Source organism: Cupressus sempervirens, chromosome 2, assembly GCF_028749045.1.
Source record: "Cupressus sempervirens isolate cs-2001-9-10 chromosome 2, ASM2874904v1, whole genome shotgun sequence".
Classification (NCBI taxonomy): Eukaryota; Viridiplantae; Streptophyta; class Pinopsida; order Cupressales; family Cupressaceae; genus Cupressus; species Cupressus sempervirens.
The window spans coordinates 479,207,702-479,234,811 of record NC_143119.1 but is presented as its reverse complement, the minus strand read 5'-3'; the positions used below and the strand labels follow the sequence as shown (position 1 = coordinate 479,234,811).

General features: G+C 33.7%; 1 protein-coding gene across 1 annotated transcript in view; it reads right to left on the bottom strand.

The window, feature by feature from the left end:
- Positions 1-26,411, bottom strand: part of LUT2 (Lycopene beta/epsilon cyclase protein) — a 227,188-nt gene extending 200,777 nt beyond the window's left edge. Inside the window, exon 1 of the mRNA XM_089814295.1 lies at positions 26,343-26,411. The gene's annotated coding sequence lies outside the window, so the exon portion shown is untranslated. The remainder of the gene's footprint in view (positions 1-26,342) is intronic.
- Positions 26,412-27,110: the final 699 nt, after the last annotated feature.

Here is a 27,110-nt window from a genome sequence, read left to right as displayed (position 1 = left end):
GATGGAAGAGCATTCTTGGGTTGTTTGCAATATTGCATCATTTAAATGGTTTCCTTTCAATTTGTTCATGTTAATAATTGTATGTGTTTCCTATGGCATTCCTTCTATTTGTCTCAGTTCTTGTTGTGAACCTCAAGTTTTGTTCTAGACATCATGTTTTACCTGTGTCTAGGTTTGCACCTAAATCTAATTCTTCAGAGTGAAGATATCCCAATTTCTTTCTCAGGTGTGGAGGACCTTCATGTTCTAATGATTAGTTAGAGTTGTTTGATATTGCAAAGTAATTTATCAATCGACGAGGCTTTGCAGTTCATATCATTATGTTCCTTGATCTTAGGTTGATGTCTCTCTAGAATTGTGCTCAATTTCAACAAGTTGGCACCAATATCAGATTATGATTTGCATCTTGACCTATATTTGATATTACATTTTATTTTCCTAGGAAAATGTGTTTGATATTGGCCAACATGTTTTTTTGTAAAGGCTCTGTACATAGAATTATTTGATCTCTATTTAATAATTATTTGTAAGGATAACATCTAGAAGGTTAACAAGATGGTTAGGTCTGTATTTTTGTTATGAATTGTTCCTTTGTGCCTAGTATATAAGTTGCATGTTGTAGGCCAATTGATGTGAATTCATGGATTTTTGTTAATGCAAAGATATGACATTGCATGCTTGCAATGCATAGTTGATCTTGTGTTGTTGATTATGCTATGCTAACTTGGAGTGCATGGTTTGGAAAAATCTCATTAAGGTCCATCTAATCGTAATCACATCAAATGGTATCAAAGAAATATTTTAATCTTATTATGGAATATTTTTATTCTTAAGCTTGTGAATATGTAGAAATTTGTGTTGTAGGGTGGAAGATTGTGGATCTAACCTGCAATTGATGCAACCAAATCTTCTTCTAGTTCAATTCAAGTAGGGGAATGACCCCTAGCCCACCTCTTAGTTACTCAAATGTATCCTTAGGTAATAACATTATGAATATATTTGTTACATGTTCCTTAGTTGGCACACACTCCAACCTCACTTCCTTTTCCTAAACTTGTTTTCTAAGAAATGGTACTTTATAGCTATATGATTGGTCTTAGAGTGCACCACTAGGTTCTTTGAAATGTTAATGAAACTTATATTGTCATAATAGATAACCACAAGTCTAGTTACCTTTTCCTAAATTCCCTCCAGAATCTACTTGATCCAAACTACTTGTGTACAATTAATTGTAGCAACCACATACTCAACTTTAGTTGTTGATTGAGATACACAATTTTATTTCTTGCTTTTCTAAGATACAAGCCTATCATTGATAAATAACACACCACCAATTGCACTCTTTTGATTGTCAACATTATCTTCCAAGTCAATATTAGTAAACACATTCAATGTGAAATTGCCTTTATGTCCATGTCAGGCCATAATCTTCAAACCCCTTGTGATATCTAATGATTCTCTTTACTACAACCAAATGTGATTCCTTAGGATTAGAGAAAAATCTAGCCACCAATACAACTACACATGTTATATCTAGTCTTTAGTGTACCACATACTATATATTACTCATCATGGATCTATATATTGTCACATCCACTGATTTAGATTTGTCTTCCTTGGATAGTTTGTAATCAATTACCATAGAAGTACCAACTAGTTTTGAGTCATCTAACCCAAAAGTCTTTAAGATCTCTTTCACATACTTGGTCTAACTTATGAAGATACCATCTTTGATTTTGTATACCTACAATCCATGAATAACTTGATGTCGTTGATCATAGACATTTCAAACTCTTTTTTTAACTAATTTGGAAATGCATGCTCAACTCATCATTTTCTTCAAAAATGATATCATCTACAAGCATCTCTGCAATCAGTGGCCTGTCATAATTCTTAGCCTTCAAATATAAATTATTGTTATCACTTGTTTTGATGAAGTTGTCTACCCATTTGATATACCTTGAATCCTTTATGAGAAGAATATGCAAGCAATATCCTCACTCCTTCAAGCTTGGACACAAGTGCAAAATTATGTCCATTGTCCAAGGCTTCCTCTCATGTATATTCTTTACACACCAATTTGGGTGAAACTGTGGTGGGATTAGTACCCAAAAATTGCGCACTCTTCTTAAGTATGACCTATGTGGATCCTAACCCTGCTAGGGGTTATAAAGACATTGTTAGGTGTCACCCAATAAGGGATTTACCTCTAGCCATGTGAGGAGCTTTACCCTGTTAGAAGTAGCCTAGTTAAAGGACTTTATATCCTAATCAAAGTGTCACTTTAATAGAGGATTTACAATCAAGGACCTGATAGGATCCACTCGGTAAAGGGATTTGAGTGATGTAACTATTAGGAAACAACAAAAAGAATGATATGCGTAATAACACTACTTCTTCTTGACCAGATATAGTGAAGCTCAAACACTCTTCACAACATACTCAACTCTACCTTATCATGATCACAACTTGCACCCTTTATCGCACTTGTCCAACCATGATCAACAACATAAACTATTCAGCTTTCACAAGTATTTATTGGACTTTCTAGCCTACCTCCTTAATTAAGCCCAAATTTTGAAATTGATATGAATTTAAAATATCCTACACAAATCCAATGTACCACAAGACTAATCTCAAAGCATGAAACACATTTTGAAGACCATACCATCCAATCTATTGAGTTACATATAATTTAGTGTCAAGATGTCAAAGAAGATTTGACCAAACACTTGCTTCATGTAGAATATTCTCCAATGTGTTATCATCAATCAATGTGATGTCAGATCATCACCTCCTATCATGAAGACATGTCACCATGTCATGACTAAATCATCTGAACCCATCACAACCTCAACATTGATCATCGATCATCAATTTACTATCACTTGAGAACACAATAAGCTTTAACTTGTTAAACAAATTTTTCATTGACCACTTATCCATTTTGACACTGCTTCACTAATCACCAATCCATTTTGGCATTGCTTCAACAATCACCCTAATGATTTACAGTCAAAACTAGATCATTAGAATAATGTTGTTTATTGTCTCATGTAATCATTCCACTTGACGCATTGTAGATTTGGTAAACTAATCAAATCACCTATCACTTGTCACTAACTATTCTAGTAGTTACACTATCAATATTCAACCAATCATGCCTCTCTTCACTTCAATAGTAGAAGTCATACTATGGACCTTCAGAGGCATTCCTGAATCTTTCATAATATCACTACCACCAAAACTCATTGCAATATATTATGCATCATGTTTATGCTTGGAAACATACTAGGGACAATAGGTCAATAGTTGACATTAATGACAACACAATAATTGATCATCATATAATCCAATCCATATGATGGAATGACTAATATCATCTTCCATGGCAACATTAGTTATGCTAATAGTTTGTGGGTCATTTTTGGCGAACTCTATGGAAGAAGTTGGGAAACCAATTGCCATTCACCTCAACATATCACCCTCTTGTTGGTAGCTAATGATACGAATAGATCATTGTAGAATTTTCTAAGATGTCTCACAAAAAGCCTTGGTCAAGAATGCGATATGGTGGTCAATTAGGTTGAATGTGCCTATAATGACTCTATTAATAGAAGCACATGAAAGAGTTCATTTGAAATTGTCCATGGTATCCACACAAGAGGTCTTGGAACTCAAATATCTCAATGGTATGGACAAGAGGAGCTCTCAAGAGGAATATTTTTCAATGGCAATGAAGGAAGTCTATGATAGGATAAAGGAAACTTTCAAACAAAGTGTAAATAAATTCAAGGAAAACTATAGACATGTTTTTGAGTAACAATAATTTTGTATGACCTAGTATAGATTGAAAGAATCTTAAAAACCATTTGAATGTTTAGAGGAATGAACTAGATTCCTTTTGGAATTGGTCTCATTTTATTTGGTTTAGTTTGGAGGAAGATCTTGCCAATTTTGTAATAGATGGTTTAAAACCCTAAGCACCGAAAGTTTTGACACAAAATCATGATTATCTCTTCGTTGCACCAGTGAAAAAATACTCATTATTGGGGTGATGAAGGGTATGGTATAATATGCAAAATCTAAAAAATTTGGACAAGGATAAGTCTGATTTACTAATTAAATGTATGAATAAAGGCTATACATTTCCATGTGACTAACCATAAGAGACAAAGTGTTTGTGCACAACGATATAAATTAAGTTTTTAGAAAAAAACTAAAGGTAGATTTGGTGTTTTTAGGTGTGTGCAAATATATTCCAACCATTGAGAATCAAGTATCAAACCTCTAACTAGTACTTTATTTGTAAATGTACCCAATTAGGCTTAATAGGTATATTTGAGACACAAATTTTTTAGGTAGTCAATGAGGAGACTCGAGCCTAAAAAATTGGAAATATTTTATGTGTTGATAAAGAGTATCAAAATGTGGTCTATGTTTGGAAGGTTTTTGAGGGGTTTGAGAGTTATGGTCAGAAAGGCCTTGAGAAAGGGCTACAAGGTTTACACTTGTTTGTATACAAGTAACCATTATTTGGTTTTGGGTGTCAGTAATTGCACTTGTTTCTTTATACTTGGGTCCCTAAGCTATGTAAATGAAATTTATTTATGCCTAACACATCCATGTGAAAAAAAATGGGACCATGTATTTGTGCAACCAAAGGTGACCAAAATACTTGGGGATGATGCTTCACGTAAGAAGTCATATCTACAAAGGTTAGATGATTGATGGACATTTTTTGAATGACAAAGAATGTGTTCATAAGTTCATCAATCCACTTGAGTTGGAATGATTAAGGTCATAAGTGTGTTGTGAAGTGTGATGGTAAGTGAGACAAGTTACTGAACCGTGGGTTGGAAACTATTAGTTTCCTTGTGCCTCTCATCAAAAAGAAATGAATCAATATTTAACATCCTTTGTTACCATATGAAGATGTGAAGTAGGGAAAACATGGTCCAGAAAAGATGAAGGATTTGACAAAAGATAGAAAAGGGTAAAGGAAAGAGTGGTCATGATAATGAGGATATTTGGATCAAGAATAAGCATGGGATTTACATCCTAAATTATATAAGATGTTCACGTATTCCTCTCCTGGAACATCTTCTTTTCACCAGGGGTGTCCGATGTAGGAGCATCCTTGGGTTGTTCACAATTTTACATCACCAAAAAAATATTTATTGTATTTCCTATGTCATTCTCTCAATTTGGCTCAATTTTTACTATAGACCTCAATGTTTGTCCTACACATCATGTTTTACATATGTCTAGGTTTGCACTTGAATTTGATTCTTCATGGTGAATATATCTCAGTTGCTTTCTTAGGCTTATGTGATATTCATGTTCTAAAGGTTAGTTGGAGTTTTTTTATCTTGCAAAGAAATTTCCTAGTTGACATCCTAGTTGACAATTCTTTGGGGCTCATATCACGATGTTCCTTGGTCTTGGGTCAATGTCTCTCTTGGATCATACTTAATTTCAACAATTGAATCAATATCCCTATGATTTGGAGCATGGTCTGTATTTGGTATAATGATTCATTTTCCTAGGAGAAGGTAATCAATCTTGGTCGACATGTTTATTGCAAAGGCTTTCTATATTAAGTGAGGCATTTGATCTTGGTTAGTTGTAAGGATAACCTCTAGAGGTCAATATTAGGCTTAGATCTAGATTTATATTATGACATGCACATATGCCTAAAATGTAAGTTGCATTTTGAAGGAAAACTTGATGTAAATTCATGGATTTGTGTTAATAAGAAGATATGAGATTTCATGTTTTGAGCTCATTTTTATGTTGTGTTATTGATTCCTATGTATTCACTCATGCTACATGTTTTTGATATATCTCATTGAGGCCCCTCTAATTGTAATTGCATCACCTTAGAGGAGAATCAATATAGATTGAATTGTGGTTGAGTATGCTAGATCCACTCCCAAATATGGGTTGGGTTGAGGATCCACCATGTTTCTACATACTATTGGTTCCTACTCCCATTTATATGGTATTTGTGCATGAAAATAGAAGTTTGAAGGTTATTATTATGGTCCTCAAATACCTATCAATAACATGATGATGTTGTTGTCATAAAAGATTGCACCCTTGTCCAAAGTTTACCCAAGGACAAAATTGTGAAACATGGAAACAACCTCCAAACTGTGGGACCTGAACTATGAGGTTGAGTCTCCGGAGAAGGCCGGTTTCCTTTGCTATCAGGATGCACCTAACTACTCTTGAGAGGAAAGGGGGAAAGGAGGTAGTGCATAAAGCATTAACCTAATCTATCCTAAAGAAGTGATGCACCAAAATAGAGTGTTCAAACTAATCTCTGCCCATATATGCACTTTTGAACCATCATGACACCAAAAGATGTACAAATCCAAACTTGTTTTAATCCAACAATCACATACAAATCAGAAAACCAAAATATATGACACAAGGAAAATGAGATTCACATATATATCATTCATGGTCAGAGAGATACAATCATGCAAAATTGCAGATATCCACAATACACCACTAAGAGGCAAATAGGTCTTGCACAACACATCAATGGTTGAAGGAGATAAGGCATAATGCCATTTAGTTCAGAGGCAAAGGGGATTTACAGTAGCATGCTAGAGCAATACCAAAGAAACAGAGAGGATCCGACTCTTACAAAATTTACAAAATCTGCCTTTATATCTCAGGCATAACTGAGATATTTTCTACCCTAAACCAAACTTAACCACTGCACCTAGTAGTTACTGCGAATCCGAAAGAAATCTGATCATGGAACAACTCCAAATGTAATAGTGATAGGAAGAAACCAAAATCAACGCATCCATCCATAAGAGATCAAATCCCATGACATTTTATCATTACATATAATAAAGAGACATGGAGATGCATTAACGTCATGGAACAAGACACAAAATGTCAGTTTTTATTGGAGAAACAATCCTTGTAATGGTCATGGCCGCAACAAATAAATCTGCATTGCTGTAAAAAAAAGTGGGATGAGATAAAACACAAGTTAACCCACCGCAAAAATTTTAGAGTTGACTCGTGTGGAATAAATCTAATTTTCCCCCAATAAGATGAGTCATCGGTGTAGATCTTCCTTTTGAAATAAATGGCCTGGATGTTGCAAAAATCTCCCCAACAAATGAATAAAACCCAACCATCAATCCAAGATCTTCTTCAAAAGAATGGACAACCCAGATGCATCTAGAAAATATCCAAAGATTCGTAGCGCAGCACAAGAAGGATCTGCCACGTGGCATAAAACTGTTGGTTGGCACATTTCTCGAATGTTCGGTGGAAGAGACAACAACGATTTCACGATTTTGTGAAAACAAAAATGTGAGCCTTCCGAAACAACAAATTTCGCTATTTCGGAACGAGTAGCAAAGTCATTCTCTGAAATGGCGAAAATGGATAACACAAAATGTTAACCCGAAAAAACATGTGTGTTAACCTGCAACTCAGCACATGAAGGAAAATATGCCAACTCAGTAAATGAACAAACTGAACTAGCTCGGCCAATGAAGGAACTGAGCCAACTCGAGCCATGAAGAGACTGAGTTAACATGAGATGTTAACCCAACCAAAAAGTGTGTTAACCCACATCAAGAATCCATCCCATTGAAGATCTCTTTGATCGGTTATCAGTGATGGGCTGAATGAGGGGCAAAAATGGCCAACATTCTTGGTGACTTAGAGGGGATGCTTGTCTGCTAAGCATAGACCAGTGGCCTTAAGAAATCCATTGGGCATAGAGTCACCAAAAGAAATGATGCATTATCCTGCATGCAACTTCACAAAATTTTGCAACCAACAAAAAAAAAAAAACTCTAGGGAGCTCAGGAAAGGCTCAAAACAACTCCAGTAAAAGGAGCAAATGTGCTCATGCACTTCTTGGAAAACAGAAAACCACAGGAAGCAAACTAACCTACTATGTACATGGAAAATTTAACTCTCATCAGAAGCATGGTTTAAGATATATTCCATTGACTGGAATGTGCAAAATTTCACCATTAGGCATGCTTAATTGGAAAGCATTGGCCTGCTTGCAATTGATAACCACATAGAGACCACTCCATAGTGCATCAAATTTTGAGTGCCTCCCTAGTTTTTCCCTATCTACATCCCATTTCAGCACAAGATCACCTTCTCTAAAAATTCTAAACTTAGCCTTCCTATCAAAGGACTTCTTCACCTGTTGTTGATGTGCTCCCAAGGTTTGCATGGCCTGGTTTCTTTTATCCTCTAACTCCACCAGTTTAGCTACTCTTATACACAAAGCATCATCTTCAATCAATTCTAACTGATGGGTTAGTTCAAGAGCAAGAAATTCCAATGAAATAGGAAGCCTAGCTTCTCTGCCATATACCAACATGAAAGGGGAATTTCCTATGGCTCTCTTAGGTGTTATTCAGTCAGCCCACAGTGTTATTTTTAACTTTTGATGCCAACACCTCTAGTTATCTTCTATAATCCTTCTCATAATCTTGCCTCAGCTAATCCATTGCCCTAAGGATAGTAGTTTGAGGATGTGCTCAAGTAGATATTATGATCAACTTCCCATGCACAAATCTGAGCTCCTACAAAAGATTTTGCATTATCTAAAATAATGGTTGGAGGGACACCAAACTTGGTTACAATTCCATCAAGGAATTCAACAAATAAAGATTATGTGGCATCCTTCAATGCAACTGCTTCTATCTATCTAGTAAAGTCATATGTAGTAGCTAGGATCCATTTATGACCAGAGCTAGAAGGGGGATTGATGGGGCCTATGAAATCTAATCCCCATTGAGAAAATGGTTGATCAACTTGAATAAGGTGGAGAGGAAAAGTTGCAAGTCTTTGCTTACTTGAAAAGAAAGCACATCTTTCACACTTTCTGACATACCTATGACAATCATTGAACAAGGATGGCTAGTAGTAACTAGCCCTCGTGATCTTCATTGTAGTTGTCCTTGCTGAAAAATGACCATCATCAGGACCATCATGGAGCTCTTTTATTATTATTTCATCTTGGTATGTATCAACACATCTCAATAGGGATCCATTGAAATCCCTTTTGAAAAGGATACCATCAACTATGGCATAATTGACTGCAACCTCTACTGTCTTCTTTTAGCTCTATCCAATCCTTGAGGATATCTGTTGCCTGACAAGAAGGTCATCATATCATCCATCCAATTCTTTGGATTATCATGTCTTGCTTCTTCTTGTTATGTTAGTATCAAAGAAACTTCCTCATCTAATTCCTAAGGTGAGATCATATGTTTGCGCAATTCTTTCCCTCTTACCAACTTGGTGATCTGGATGTCAACATCATACTCCATTACCTTAGTGACCCATCCAACTCTTTTCTCATTAATATATTTGCTCAAAAGAAAGTCCCTCACACTTGCATGAGGTACTAGCAAATGGATTTTGTTGTGTGACAGAAGGCGTCTGGATTTCTTCAATGCTCTTATGACTACAAGGGCTTGCTTCTCCACATAGCTATACTTTCTTCATATTCCTTAAGCCCTTCACTAAAGAAGGCTATGGGTTGTTCTTCATTCTAATCATTTTCTTGAGTCAAGACAACAAAAATGCTCAACTCACCACCTAAGGTATAAATAATGAATTCCTTTGCAAAATTTGGATTAATGAGAGTAGGGGCTGAGGCTATGGCTACCTTGATGTCTTCAAAACTTAATTTCCCTTCCTTGGTCCATGCAAATACCATCTTCTTCTTGAGCATAGTTGTAAGGGGTTTCATCATGGTCGCAAGATTAGGAATAAATCTTCTCACAAAATTTATCCTACCAAGAAAACTTTGCAACCCTTTCTTGTGACTAGGAAGAGAGAGAGCAAGTATTGCCTTTGTTGTTTCTGGATCAATGGTCATGCTATCTTTAGATACAATGTGTCCTAAAAAATTTCCTTGATTAGTGGCAAACACACACTTTCTTGGATTTAAGGACACACCAAACTCTCGACATTTTATAAAAGCCTATCTGAGATGGCCAAAATGATCTATCACACTCCTAGAATATACTATAATATCATCAAGATAGACCAATACAAAATTTTCAATCATATTCTTGAAGGCCATCTTCATTGCCTTTTGAAAAGTGGCACTTGCATTGGTTAACCCAAAGGACATTTTACTGTAGGCATAGGTGCCCCACTTTGTGGTGAATGCAGTCTTCTATTTGTTAGCCTCTTTGACTAGCACTTGGTTATAACTAGAGCATCCATCAAGAAATGAGAACCTCTCAGAACCGCCAACCTTAGACAATATTCATTCCATTCAAGGGAGGGGATGATGATCCTTAAGGGAAGCTTGGTTAAGGTCCCTAAGTCCAGACACAATCTAATTTCTCCATTCTTCTTCCTAATAGGGACAAGGTTTTTGACCCATGCTGAGTGCTTGATAGGGAAAATTATATTGGCCTCAATCAATTTGGATAACTGTTTTCTCATTAAGGGTTCAATTTTAGGATTCATTGGCCTCTGCTTTTGTCTTACTGGTTTGACATTATCAATTAAATATATGGTATGATGAAACAAACTTGCATCAAAATGCTTCAAATCATAATATTCCTAAGCAAATACATCATTAAACTCTTGACATAGATGAATAAAAGTTTCTTGCTCAATTTCAGAACATACCTTTCCCATGTTTAGGGATTTTTTATCAGCAACCATGACTAGTGTATGATCATCCCTGCCTGTAGCAAGGTTCATGCATCTATCTCTTGCTTGGTCATCAAGATTGAAGGCACTCTCTAAGGTAATAAGACCCTTAGGAAACTTGTTGGAACTGAGATTAATAATTTGATCACCATATTGGCCATGCAACTTCGATTGATTTCTCTCTAAGAATTCTGCTTCATTATGCAAAAAGCTTATAATTTGTTCGTCATATTCAAACATTGCTAATTTGTGTTGTTGTTAGGGATAGTAGGCCTAACCATCACCTTAGTTTGCTGCTTCTTTTCATCTTCAAGGCTCCTTGGCACATCATAAGATGCACCCACTGCTGCAAGTCTATCAACATATCTATTCTTTTTCCTAGGAATGCTTTGAATATTAAATGCATTGAAACTTTCAAGAAAATCTCATACTCTATCTCACTTGATTTCTCACTTGATTAACCTCCAACTCACTATCTGCATACACACACTTAATGCTTGAATTCCTCTTTTTTTGAGCAAGTAGGAGACCCTAAATCAAGGATTCATACTCAGCCACATTATTAGTACAACTGAATTGGAGCCTAAAGGAGAAGTAGTACCTTTCTAGTACAGGAGAAATCAACATCACACCGGCCCCTGATCCATTTTTATTTCTTGATCCATCAAAGTACATGCTCCATATCCCACTCATATCTTCTTTGGTCTTCGTAAGGTTAGGGACAATAGCATCCTTTTCTAATACACATATGTACCAAGGCCTATCTCAAGGGTTTCTGATATAGGATCAAATTGTTATGGATTAGCCCATTCATCTAAGAGAAAATCAGGTATCTCTGCTAGAGAAGTAGCGGGCTCATCTTCTATATCATTTTCATCTATCTCTAGAACAGTGCAATTCATAGTGACGAGATTTGGTGTGTAGGGCTCAATATGATGGAGGGCTAGAGGCTCTACTCTAATTGAAGCCTTAGTTCCATATCTTGTCCTAAAAAACATGTATGACCAATTAGAAGATATGTAGCCACCTATTTGGGTAGTGAAATCTCTTGAAAGACAGATGGAAAAGTGTGGCTTCACTTCAACAACTGATATATCTTGGACTACAATACAATCGGGGCATGCATGTAGGGTCATTCCCACATTCCTAAGAATTCCTATAGTCTTGACAATACCACCATCCAACTGTAATACATCCTCAACAATAGGCTCATATTTTATTTCTAAAGCATCATCAACACACTTAGGCATCAATGAACTGCTAGCACCCTGAATCAATCATGCAATTGTGGACTAGCCTATTCCCTATAATCAAATAAACATAAAATGGAGGAGGTCTAACCTTTTTATTTTTTTCTACCTCCCTTGATGGCTGTATTAGACTTGTGGCACTTTCTTCTTTTGATGGTTGATCCTTTAGTTCAATGCTCTTCAATTCTTGTTGTAGAAACCTGCTTTGTATGGGTATGGTAGCAACAACATCCCACATTGAGATATTCACATTTGATTTACCACATTGAATGATGTATTATGTGCTCTAGTAGAAGCTTTGGGAGTTGCATCTATAGGAGGTGGAAATGGAATAACTTGGGGACTATTCACATCTCCTCTGTTACTATTATGCCTTTGTTGTTGAGGAGCATTGGCTTGATCATTTACGGCTTATACATGGGGTATTGCATTTGATGTTGAAGCCTGATTAGGAGGTGATGGGGTAGCATCTTCAATAACTCTTCTCTTGCTCCTAGTATTATGAGCAATGGAATCCTAGTTTACATTACAATGTTCCTCCACTTAATGATTCATGAAAGAACAATCCCTCGGTTGTTACAAATGGGCAGTATTAGTAGACTGAGGGTCATTATATTGTTTTCTATCATATGGATCTTGTGTGGTCAATGCTAGGTATGCTTCCGCCCTTTGGCACATGCAACATCTATATGAATAATTGCAGGAGGGACAAAAGTCCTGATCCTGAGCAAGATTATTTTGAGGAACTAATTCCCTCATTGGATTTGGGTTTGCATTTGTTGCAACGATATTTCTGATAGTCCTATTATAAGTAAGGTTTTCAAAATAAGGTTGGGGAGGCCTAAATTTTTTAGGTTCCTGCCTTTCCATAGTCACCATCTTGTTACCCATTTTTTGGACCACTAAGAAATTGTCCTCTAGCTTCCTTTCTTGGTCTTGCAACTTCTTTCCAATCTTAGAGCCCTGATCTTGCAATTTCTTATTACTCAACACAAGGGTCTGCATCATGTCCCTCAACTCTCTGAACTCACTCGAAGATGTGTAGGCCACTGGGGTTATAACAATAGGTTGATTTGTGGAAGTAGTAGGGATAGGGGCTACTGGAGGTCTATGATTAGGAATATCTAGGAAGAAGGGCATAGGAGGCCTTGGAGCCAATTTTCCTCCTTGTATCAATATATTCTCTATCCTAATGGTGATTTCATAGGCATCAGGTAAGTTGTCTCCTCCCATAGATTACAAAGTGGTAGCAATATCACTGTTAAAGGCTTTGAGGTAATACAAAAAAAGTATTACCAGGAGAAGGCTTAACTGTAGTGGGTACTCTATCCCATGTCTTCTGAAATCTATAATTGAAATCAATCATATATTCATGGGGGGCTCTCTTGATAGTTATCAATTGCTCCAAAAGTGGTAGGTGATCACTTTTATCTTCAAAGTGTTTACATAGTCAAGCTCCCAACCCATCCCAATCAACAATAGAATTAGGAGCCAAACCCCTATACCACTGTAAGGCCTTCCCTTTTAAAGATGAATCTAAAAGCCTAAAATCAACATCATCTTCTGCAATACCATGTATATTGCAGACATTTGAAACTTCTTGGATATGTTGTAAGGGCGAAATGGAAGTTTCACTAGTAAATTCAGGTATACTCTTCAGGGCTGATACTAGTATATCATGTCTTTGAGCCAATAGGAGAGGAATTTCACCATTAAAGGTGGTAAAAGCATGAACTCTAGGCTGTGCCATATGGAATAATGGTTTATTTATATGAGTAGATGGAGACCTAGGCTGAGATCTAACAACAGGAGTAGAGATAGATCTTATAGGTGTATGTGTTTCCTCTGTACTCCGAACTGGTGATAAAGATACTATAGTCTTTCTTCTTCTAGGATTTTAAAATGAAAGCTCTTGATATTGACATTTATCTCTAGAAGATGCCCTTGTTTCAGCTTTCGGCATGAATCACTGCAACTTGGTTTGAAACCAAATATGAAAGGTGTAGAGTCACAAAGTACTTTGAATATAAGCCTCTTGAAGGCCTGCAATACTGTCTTCTCAATATTAATCTTGAAATCCTCCGATGTGAATGTCCCATCGGGCATACCAAAAATTGTTGTCACAAAAGTTTGCACCCTTGTCCAAATTTTTTACCTAAGGACAACCTTGTGAAACATCGAAACAACCTCCAAGCTGTGAGACTTGAACTATGAGTTTGAGTCTCCGGAGAAGGCCGACTTCCTTTGCTATCAAGGTGCACCTAATTACTCTTGAGAGGAAAAGGGGAAAGAAGGCGGTGCACAAAACATTAACCTAATCTATCCTAGATAGGTGATGCACCAAAATAGAGTGTTCAAACCAATCTCTACCCATATATGCACTTTTGAATCATCATGACACCAAAAGATATACAAATCCAATCTTGTTTTAATCCAACAATCACATGCAAATCAGAAAACCAAAATAAATGACACAAGAAAAATGAGATTCACTTATATATCATTCATGGTTAGAGAGATATAGTCGTGAAAAATTGCATATATTCACAATACACCAATGAGAGGCAAATAGGTCTTACACAACACATCAATGGCTGAAGGAGATAAGGCATAATGCCATACAATTCAGAGGCAAAGGGGAATTATAGTAGCATGCTATAGCAATGCTAGAGAAACAGAGAGGATCCAACCCTTACAAAATTTACAAAATCTGCCTTTATAGCTTAGGCATAACTAAGATATTTTCTGTCCTAACCAAACTCAAACACTGCACCTAGTAGTTACTGCAAATCTGGAAGAAATTTGATCATGGAACAACTCTAGATGTAATAGTGATAGGAAGAAACCAAAATCAATGCATCCAACCATAAGAGATCAAATCCCATGAGATTTGAACATTACATATAATAAAGAGGCATGGAGATGCATTCACGTCATGGAACAAGGCCCAAAATGTCAGTTTTTATTGGAGAAACAATCCTTGTAACATGTCATGGCTACAACAAATAAATCTACACCATTGTCAAAAAATGCAGGAAGGGATAACACGCAAGTTAACCTGCCACAAAAATTCTAGAGTTGACCTATGTGGAATAAATTATATTTTCCCCCAATAAGATGAGTCGTCGGTGTAGATCTTCATTTTGAAATAAATGACCCAGATGCTCCAAAATCTCCTCGACAAATGAATAAATTCCAACCGTAGATCCAAGATCTTCTTCAAAAGAATGGACAACCCAAATGCATCTAGAAAATATCCAAAGATTCGTAGCCCAGCACAAGAAGGATCCACCATGTGGCATGAAACTGTTGGTCAACACATTTCTCGAATGTTTGGTTGAAGAGACAACAACAATTTCATGATTTCACGGAAGTAAAAAGGTAAGCCTTCCAAAATAGAAAATTTTGCTATTTCGGAAAGAGCAGCAAAGTCATTCTCTGAAATGACGAAAATGGTTAACGCAAAATGCTAACCTGACAGAAAATGCGTGTTAACCCGTAACTCAGCACATGAAGGAAAATAAGCTAACTTGGTCAATGAACAAACTGAACTAGCTCGACCAATGAAGGAACTGAGCCAACTCGGTTCATGAAGAGACAAAGTTAACATGAGATATTAACCCAACCAAAAAGTGTGTTAATCCACATCAAAGAATCCAACCCATTGAAGGTCTCTCTGCTCGATTATCAGTGATGGGTTGAATGGGGGGAAAAAATGGCCAACAGAGGATTCTCGAGGACTATGGCTACCTAGTTACCATTAGCTCCCTAGGATTATATTCCCCCCCCCCCCCCCCCCTCTCTCTCTCTCGGGAAACAATAAAATATCGTAGGTGCATCACTACTAAAAATCATAATCCTTGCCCTCTCTCTCTACCTCGATCTCCTTAAGAATCTCTCTTTCTCTCTCACACACATACACATACACATTATTTGTGAGCTTGTATTCGTTCATTGTGATTGGAGAGAGAGAGAGAGAGAGAGAGAGAGAGAGAGAGAGAGAGAGAGAGAGAGAGAATTAATGCATTCATTCTCATGTAAATATTCATTTACTTGTCCTTCATAATTCAAACATAATATTCTTTGTCATCCTTAAGGGAAAGTATTCTTTGGGACATGTGGAAGCAAGAGATAATTGAACATAGTCCCTTAGCATTTTGTGAATCTTTTTCTAGAATACTTGCAAGCCAAGATCAAGATAGAAGAAGTCATCTTACATGAACCTAAAAAAATCCTATTACATTGCACGTTCAAAAGGAAACACCTAGAAAAGCTATTGAACTTGAAATCAAGCCATCAAAATAATATATTTTTGTCATCCTTATCAAGCCTTCCAATGACTAGAATTATGAGGAAGACCTTTCCACTTCAATGGTGTTTTTCTAACATTATGAGGAATGTTTTTCTCTAGTGTTAACAAAGTCTAATGTAAATATGCTTCTTGTCCACCAAAGGAAGGTTGATTTGAACATTTCAAAAGATTATGCCCACTTACTCCCACAACATATATTTATGTATTTCCCTTAAATCTAGTAATAAAAAAAACTAACAAGTTTCTGTGAATAAAAACTTGAATGCTTTTAGGCATGTAAGGTTATTTTTGTTGGCTAGTGATTCATATGTAGATTTAAAAGTAAAAAATAGAGGGGTTTGGGGGGGAGAGAAAGGGGGAATGGGGAAATAGAAATGGGAAAGAGGTGGATAGAGGATGAAAATGAGAGACACACATAATTGGGTATGCACATTGTTTGGATCCAAAAGGTCAGGATGTAAAGCAAGTTTGACATTTATGGAAGGTTATCTAAAAAACTCCTTTAACAAAATAGTTAAAATATGACTTTTTTTTACCAAACCCTCTCTTGTTTGAATCATGTGCAAATAGTTGACACTTGAAAAAAATACCTCATTTTTCTTTAGTTATTATAATAGTTCTTTTAGCTCCAAGAGACGTATACATTGAGAACAAAATGAATTTCAAGATGAATGTGACCAAGATGATCCTTCACCTATTCCCCCATGTGAGGACATAAAGGGAAAATTATAACAATATTAGAAAGCTACAGAGAGAGGAACTAGATCACCAATATAAAAGGGGAAAATATTTGTAAATCCTTTTTATGACATTGAAATATGCATTGAGGGATTTTATCTTGGAAATGTCCATTTCTCCAAGTGCATTACTCATAAACAACTAGAATTATTTCATACAAGTAGATGATAGTGAAATGACCCCTTTCAAAGTTCATGAATTGTCCTTTATTATCTTATTCACCTTGCCAATATAAGTACACACAAGTTTGGTTTTGTAACTAATTACTATGAATCCCAAATCACCAACTATTGGAATTAATTGCATAAGAGATTGAATGAGTCCACTCAAGTATCTCTTCATTCCATTTGTTGTCCCATAAAATACCTTCCCTTGAGGATGCCTATGAATGAAGATTGCACAATTCACTCACCTCATTTCACATTGTTAAATATTATTTTATGGGACATAGAGACTACATTTCTCTTAGGGGTTTTGATTTTAGACATATTTAAATACATAAATATAGGTTTTACAAAATACATAAGAAAAAGGGAAGGTTGATGAATGACCTAGAAGGAAGGAGGGAAAATGTCACTTGGGACTAAAAGATAATTATCTGGATGTATCTAGGTACTTTATGATGTATCAAGGCTTTTGTATGTATATGTGTGTGTTTGTGTGTGTGTGTGTGTGTGTGTGTGTGTGTGTGTTTACATACATGCATACATATCCATGTATACATATACATATTTATACATAATAATTTTCTAATTTTATATCAAATAAATGCGTATGAGTTACATCTCCATCACATTTGTATAAAAACATGATCATATTTTTTAAATTAAAACTACTTACACATTTTTACACATACAAATTTCTATGCTTGGATAGAAAGCCTTAGACTTAGGAGCTTCATTTTTCTTAGCTCCTTTTGGTGTGGTTTTCTCCTTCTATTTTGGTTTACTTCACCCTCGTCAGGTTTACACATTATCAAGTGGGTATTTGTAGAATCACCATTATAATGTCACACATATCCTAATCTTTCTAACATATATATATTTTAAATTGGAATAAATTTTTTAAATAGTGTCTCCAAACTTGTCATTGACATACATGTACATCTTATTAACTAACTTATTGGAGAATAAATATATATTAGTGCCCTATACTCCATTCTTTATTACAAAATTTTAAAATAAATTGATTAGTTTGGTGCAAGTTATATATGAAGCACAGGAATAAGTTCTTTATTTTACAAAAAAATTATAAACAAATCATTTTTAAAAACTCAACAATTTTTTTTAAAAATACACAAGTTCCAATGCTCACTCTTAACTATATTTTTAGAAAAATATTTTTTAGAATATTTAATGTATGAATATCTTTTTTGAAGTGCACATCAAATAATATGTTACATTTTAGGGAAAAACAACAAGAACAATTTATTATGTGTGGAGGGTTTGACTCCCTTAATCTTCTATATTTTTGAAAAAAATTAGCCATTCATAAATTAGATTCAAAATATTATAATTTACTTCCTTTTGGTATCTTCAAATTTTAAATGCGTAAGTCTGAGATTGCTCCTCCAAGTTTAGGTTTAGTTGATTTTAAGAAAAGGAAAAAGAAAAAAAGTGGTCACTTATACCTCCCCTTTTTGTTCACCATCTTGGGGGACATGCCCAAAAATGTAGAGGACATAATTATGCAACAAGGTCATAACCACACAAAGACCAAACCATGTGTGGTTCCTTGTATAAGAGTGAAATAAATAATTCATATAGTGTTTCAGTTCAATTTTAGATAATGGATCATGATAATATATCATGGTCGGGAAACCAATTATTAGATAGCAAAGATCAACAACTAGAGCTAAGCACATCTTAATAATCTCTTTATCATTTTAATATATCATTCTCAACTCATCAATTAATTTGTTAATTAGTATTGAAAATAGTATAATGGTTACATATTTACATATTTTTGTGAACCTCTAATCTTTAATATACTCATTTTCCTTGTATTAGGTTATAATTCTTTCTGAATTTTAAATTTATGATATGATTTATTTCTAATACGAAATTTTCTAATATGTTTTTTTCTTAATCTTTTGACACATTTGTTAGATTTTAAATTGATGTGATTTAATTATATCCTTCTTTGATAAGTCATATACTGATTATATGCCAAAATTTTATTCACAATCTCATCATACAATTAGGAACAATCCGAGACTCAACCCTTATGTGATCATGAATTGCTTTGAAGTTTCTAAATTATGGAAAAAAAAAATCTGTCTTAACATGGAGAAATACTTTGATCATGATGACATCTTAAGAATATTGAAACTCAAAAGAAAATAGACAAGGCAAATACATTGTACTTTATTAGGGAAGATATTTCTCAAGTTAATAGTGATTTAATCCTTTGTCATTAGTTCATGCAAATAATACACTAGTTACGAATTTTATATGATGAAATTCATTAAAGTAGTTAGTCAAATAGAAAATGAAATCAACACTTATAATGTTGTCCCTTTACCTCACATTGTTAAACTATGCCTTCCATTCTCATGTTCTAAACCCAAATGCACAATTTCACCACCCAAAACCCAACACCCCACTTCTTTATTTCTACTCTTGTTATGTTCACAAATTTCTATTTAAAATATTGTTGTTCTTACACCCCACCTATCCTAATATCCATTCTTATTCCATTTCACATGCTCACCATACTTATTATCCTTTCATAATCTATTTTCCAACCACCTCATATTATCCCTTTAATCCCAACTAATATATACCTAACATATCACCCTGATAGTATTATCCTTTTGCAACCTATTCCAACCACATCATATTATCCCTTTAATCCCACTAATATATACCTAGCATATCACACACAAACTTGATAATTCGTCTAATATTTTTCAACCCAGTCTTTAAATAATCTTGTAAGATTGGCCTTATCCAACTTAACACAAATCATATCTAAATTAAGATTTAGATTAACAATTCCCTTTCATTAATAAAATAATATTTAAATATTAAATAAATGAAGAATCCATTAACCTAGAATAAATCAACACATCCTTTTGTGAAGGACTTCACGACAAGCCAAATTAAATTCTATATTGAAAAAGGTTGTTAAGTATCCCACTTAAGAGCCTTCAATGCAAGTTGTTTGGTTTTCTTAGAAAATGATTAGTTGAAAATATATTTCCATATATGCAATAGAATTTTCTTTGGATTGATCAATTATCTTATTCTAGTTTGGTATTTTTGTTTAATTGACTAGTAGGCTTTTAATTGTAAAATTTCCTTTATACTTTTATGCTAGAAAACTTGTCTCACATTATAAAACTACTCCAAATACACAAAATAAACCTTTTCCTAAACCACTAAACCTCTTCACAACAGTTGGAAAATTCTTTACAATGAAGCTATCCATTGATTTTCTTTATTTGTGCTTTATTTTAGTCTAATTTAGTCATCGGACGTTAGAAGCTCATACTTTTTTTTATTCCCATTTTATTTTTCTCTAAAAAAAACACTCATTCATTTCATGGTTTTTCCCTAGTATTGTTTTTTAGTTTTATTAACTTGTGAAATCTTAAGATTGCCATATTTTTATTTCATTAAATCTATTTTGTGCACAAACTTCTAAGTTCTTCTATGAAACAATAAATACTAATAAAATATATTAGAATTAGTTTGATTTGAAAACATTTTATTAATATTCTTAATTATCATAAAATATTTATTTTTATACATTTTTTTTCTTACTTTTTTATATTTAAATTCAAATTATAAATTTCTTTCAGCTTATCTCTTGAACCTCTTTAGGTGGAAGTCCTAGTATCAAAATAAAGACCAAATAGTAAATTAATGTTATGTCTTGTTTTTTGACATTTTTCACAAATGTGAGTAATAAATCATTAAATGTTTAAAGGGGGTCCAAGAGTTGCGATAGAGAGTAAAGTGGGCATGGAAATTTTGCGGGTGTTGATGGAAGGTTGAAAGCTAGAACCCACCCTAATATAGATGACAAAACCATAAGGCTCGGATGTGAACAAGTATGATGATTCATGATGCCATTTCTATTAATGAGGGAGAGTCATGCCATATCATGTCAAAGTGGAAGGAGGTTGTTTGTTTAATGCCTGTAGAGGTCCAAGTTAGAGATTACTCCCCTCTACACACTAGTGTTCTAGAAATGTCTATACAAGCATTAAAAACGTGTATGACAAGTTGATTTTTAAATTAAATAATTAAATGAAATTTAAAATTAAAATTATAAATTATAGATTATAGATTTCAAACTAATTATTAGGTTTGAAATTTTTTCTTGAAGGACTATTTTTATGCTTCTATACACATTTCCCACCATTATCTTGTTATTCCAATTTGAGGCAAGTAGGTTGCTTATCCAAAGAGTGAGAAATGATGTATGAGTACGATTCATCCTTACCTATCTATGAATGAATAAATAGGTTCATTGCCTAACACAACATAAATAAATCATAGGTTGTCATCCTACCACATAACATGATTCTACTTGCTCATTTCATTTACTAATTTTATTATTTGTTTAGCTCAAATACATGCCAAAATGTGGGGCAATGTATATGCAACATCCAAAATGGCTCATTTATTACAATTATTGATTCATTAAAATAAAAATTAATTAATTTTAAATATAAGTCATATTTTTAATTAATAAATAAATAATGAGTAAATAGAGCATTTTGGGTGTTGGACACACAATGGTAAATGTAAGGAGGGGAGAGATGAAATATAGCAGTTAGTATACTTAACTTGGAAATGTTGCAAATACATGTCCTAATGTTTTATTTGTCCCAATTTTCATAAAAATATATAAAAGTGTAGTAACTAAGAGTTTATGTCTTGTCTTTATAAAAGAGAAGGTATTCCCTAGAGGCCTATTATGCTACAAAGAAAACTCTACCTATAATGTGATTTTAAATTGTGACATCTCTTTAAAGAGCACATTTTCTCCACCACTAGGCTAGATTGGGATATACTACTAATTTGCACAAATTTTTAAAGATAGATTTTAAATATAATATACAAATTAAGAAAAGATTTGAAGGTATTTAACAATTAAATATGATTTTAAAACCTAAATTATAAATATAATTAAATACAAATACAAATACCTAACTTTTGAGAACTTAATTTTATAGTAATTGACATTTTCAAAAGTGACATTTTTGTTGGTATGTATAACATTTTATTAGAAATTATATAATTATAAAATTTGAAGTATATAACACCATATGTAGTGCATGTATATTTGTTTCTAGTTAATTTTTTAATTCAGGGTAACTATAATTTGGACAAAGGTTTATATTTCTACATTTGAATTAAATTCTTCTTTTTGTTAGAATAATAATATCAATACCCAAGAAACAATGTGCTTTTAGAAAAAAAATTCTTATTTTTTCACATGTTTGAAACAAAGACCATTATGATCAATGAAAAATCTACATTCATAAGAAATTTTAAAAAAAAACTTCTAATAAGGGTCACATAATTACAAAATAAATTTATTTGACTACCCAAAAGGTAGAGTAAAAATGTTTTAAAAAAATAAAATAAAATCGATAGTTGTAGATGATACTCTACTGGAGATATGATTTAAGACTAAAAGGATTATGTGTGAGATTATTTGATTTAACCATCTTTAATTAAGGTTTGTCAAATTAGACCTCTCAACTCTTTTATTATTGAATCTTTTTTAAATATGTAATTTTAGGCATAGATTCTCAAGTTTGTAACCTATTATTGTGGAACAAGAATTTCTCTCCACACAAATGATACAATCTTTTAAATAACTTAATTGTATACAATCGTAAAATTTTGCTAGTACCATTTTTCCTACTTTTCCGACCTTTTCAAATAAAGTTCTTATTATTTATTGGTTTGTAGGTTAAATAAATTAAATTCAATAATAACATTAAATATTTTTTAGGTTTAGGGAAGAGCCTACAATACAATGGTAAACTTGTGGAGCCTCTTATCTCAGAGGTTTTGGGTTCGAATCTACTTGAGATTAATAAATAATAATAACCAATAACAACACATAATGATAATTAATCTTGGGTTTGGCATATTACCGATTAAAACAATTAGGTCATAAGTGAACTACTATAAGTAGCGACATAATCAAATTATTTAGCTTTTAGCTTGCCTAGGAGAGCCTTATTTACAATAGTTAAATCTCCACCTCACCTTTTGAGGCACCTAGTTCATACGTACTAGAGACATGCTAAAACACTTTCCACTTGAGCTTAGATGTGGTGCACCTGTAGAGGGGTAATCAGTCATTTAGTCCTACCTTCCTCCTCAACCTAAACCATATATGTAATGTTCCCATTGTATATTTATAGGTGTATTCTCATTTTTATATGATAGACATCTACATATTGTGCTTATTTTTCACTAGTGGAAGGTTATTTTATTGCATTGAGATAATGGCTTATCCAACATGGTGCCAAAAATATGAATTTTCATTACTCATGGCCCAAAACTTTGCGGTCTTTAACAAATTGAACATGGTACTAGAGCAAGGTATAGTTGAAGACATTGATTTTATTTTATTTTGTGAGGTGTCATATTTTTCACCCTTCTTATCTTGTTACACATTGGTTTTTTGTCCATGAATACACACTCCTTCTCACGCTAAGGTGACTCTGGCACCCAATTCTGTCATTCAAACATCTTAGAGTCAAATGAACGTCACCATTAAGTCTGGTATTGAGAAAAGAATAAATATATTTTCATCAAATTTGACACTTATTTTTTTTACATTTTTTTGTCCTTGTGGCTATCGTGTGATAAGGAATCCATACAGATCCGTACTTTGAATCACTTCTTATTTGAAAACCTTTTCGCTTATGCCATGTATATTATAGTTATCATTGATTCTCACATCTACCTTGTGTTCTTATCCATGTTGACCTTTTGTGCCATGTACATTGTACATCTCCTAGATTCTTATTTTACCTCTATGATTCATACTTTGTTTTCTCTAATCATGCAACACTATTTTTTTCCCATGTTGATCCATTTTGTGTTTCCATATCATGTGTTTCCTCACATATTTTTTTATCTTATATGTTTACTTCCCTTGCTTTTCATACATGCCTTGTTTGACTCATTTGTTTTCTCATGTACCATGTTTACCACACATATATTTTCCCATGTTCTGTGGTATACTCTTGTGCTACATGTGCATTGTATTTGTATGCTTCTTATGTTTCATGTTTATGATGTGCAATGACACAATTGATATGATGTTCCCAATCTTCCCATATCCTTACGATGCGATTCTTAGATTTGAAGAGTACCTCATATACATATGCTTATTGTGTTTCCATTTTATGATACTTACATATTACTTATTTAGGTCATTTGCATTCCTCCATATTGTTATCATACTAATCTATTATGATCTCATGCCTAGATTTACATGTTATCTTATTAACTAGTATTTAAGGAATGACATTATTAGAGCACACACCATCTTAGGCATCCCTACATGCTTGATTTCTATTTTTAATCATTGATCTAGAGTTGCTAAATTGAAAAGTTTTGGTGTTTGATTGAGAAGAGCATGACTCATTGTTTAGCAAGTTCACAAACGATATACGTGACCTACTCCTTTTCAAACACATGTACAATGAGTTGAGAGGAATCCACAATATTTTTCCATTTCCTCTATATATATCAAATTGCCCAACATGAATAAAATTGACCCAAAATATAACATAATTAATTCACAAATTTGAAACATTCATATTATTTAAACCCAGAAAATCCAATATATTAATTTATCCATTCCAATAGTTAAGCAGATGGGTGCATGTGGTTAGAAAGATGCTTGGACCTTAACAGATGCACAAAACTTGGATTATACTTGGGCCAGGAGGAATTATCTTGTCAATGACTATTGTCTTGATACTAAACGTTTTGACGAGATGCCTATTGAATGTAGTGTTTCAACTATGCAAATCCTAATCACCTTTAGTGTACTATATCATAAATCATTTAAAAATGTAACAACACGTTATGGTTCAACAATTGGGCCCATTTGTAATGAAGGTGAGATCCGGGATTTTCTTCCTTAGTTCTTTCCTCAAAGACCCTTTGAACTAAGGTTTTTTAATTTTATATATAATAGCTCTGCCTACTTTTACCCAAAAAAAATAACATAATAATAAAATAATAAAATAAATAATAATAAAATCTGTTTTCAAAATCCAATAAATTTTTTATTTAATTTTTTAAAATTTATTTTTACATTTAGCAATCCACTTCAACTTCTTTTTACATTTACATTTACTGATAGTTATTTATTGACTATCAATAGCGTGGTAGGTTATCTTCTACTAATTTCATATACTATAGTTGTCCGTTTTCCACTAATTTCATATACTTTTAGTTGTTCGTTTTCCACTAATGTCACATACCCTTCTGAGCATTTTACTGTAATGAATGATGAAATATATATATATATATATATCTATATTTTGAAATGAGTCCACTGGATTTCCTAGACAGTGAATTATAATGTACGTGAGTTACTGTTCTACATGATTAATAGAGTTTTGAGGTCTTTTGAAATTTATAAACAACGAGTTCTGGTATAAATTATACTAATAAATGATGAATAGAAAATAAAATTTGTGACTTTTGAAGTCCTCTGGAATTCATAAACAGAATTATAATGCAAATTGATGATATAAGATGAAGTCAAAATAAAAAATTGAAGATTTTTGAAGTGTTCTGATATTCACAGGCAACGAGTTGTAATGCAAATTACTGTAATGAATGATGAATGAGGTCCTCTACATTCATAGAGGATGAATTATAATGCAAATTACTGTGATATACGAAGAACAGAAAATAAAAAATTAAAGAATTTTGAGGACCTTCGGGATTTCTAAACATATTATCAGCAGAGTTGAAAATGCGGTCCGGCATTGATAAATTGATGCCTTATTTAAGCCAGACTTTCTGAGTGACAACGTTGCTAAAAATCTCGGTAAAAAAAGCGAAGGCCGAAGTTTGATCGAAACATTTTCGTTAAATTATTTTGTCAGTATATAATGCACACAAGTTTTCAAGGCACAATTTCCATCAAATTGAGCTAGAAAGACAAAATTTAAGCTTGAAATTAATCACGACTACCTAAAATCCAAACAGATATTATATTGCAGGGAATTGTGTAAACTGCATTTCATTTATTTAAATACACAGCGCTTATTCTCGCACAGAATTTTTGCAATGCAAAGTAGAATTGGATAATTTCAGGCTGAATCGAGATTATTAGCAAGGCAAAGAAAGTCCGCTAACCTTTTAATTCGTATAGCTTAAAATCTGCTCGCCCATTTGTAGTCCCTCTGCAAATTCTTCTGGAACGTTCGCTTCCATCTTCTTCCCCAAAAATATTTGAGCTCCTTCGAAATTTTGCCACGTAAAGACGACGCTTACGTGGCAGCTTTTGGATAAGTAAATCCCCGCCTCATCTCGAAGGGAGACATAAATATCTTTTTTTTCTTCTCTTTTCTTTTTTCCTATTTTTCTTTCCCTCTTTCTTTTATTCAAATCAGGGTGTAGTTATTTTTCAACCAAAAAATGAACAAGTATGAGTTAATTAGAGAAATAGTATATCATTAGCAAGATATGAATGTAAAAACTTTAAGGATTGCGAATAGTCGAGAATGCGTTACTGTTTGAAAATAAGGCCCAAAAAATTAGCTAACCCTACATCATTTAATACAAAATGGCCCCCCTCCATCCACTAGTGATCCCAACTTTTGACACCAAACCCTACCTAGATCCATTGACCATTGAATCAAAATGAGACAAAAAATATACAAAAATGTTGTAATAGTTATGTCTTCATTTTCTTCCCCATTTGGGTCTTTAAATAGTGGTCATCTGCCTCATTAGTTCTTCCATCGTAGAGGTGTTTCACACAAATAAGAAAAAGCTTACCTAGAGAAATTCAAGCGACATACCCTATGCCAGACAGACCAAGTTTACCCTTGGAAGCCACATCAAATATCAATTTTGCTTAACCTAGATGAGGACATTCTTAGTGCTCCTTTAAGCCAATTT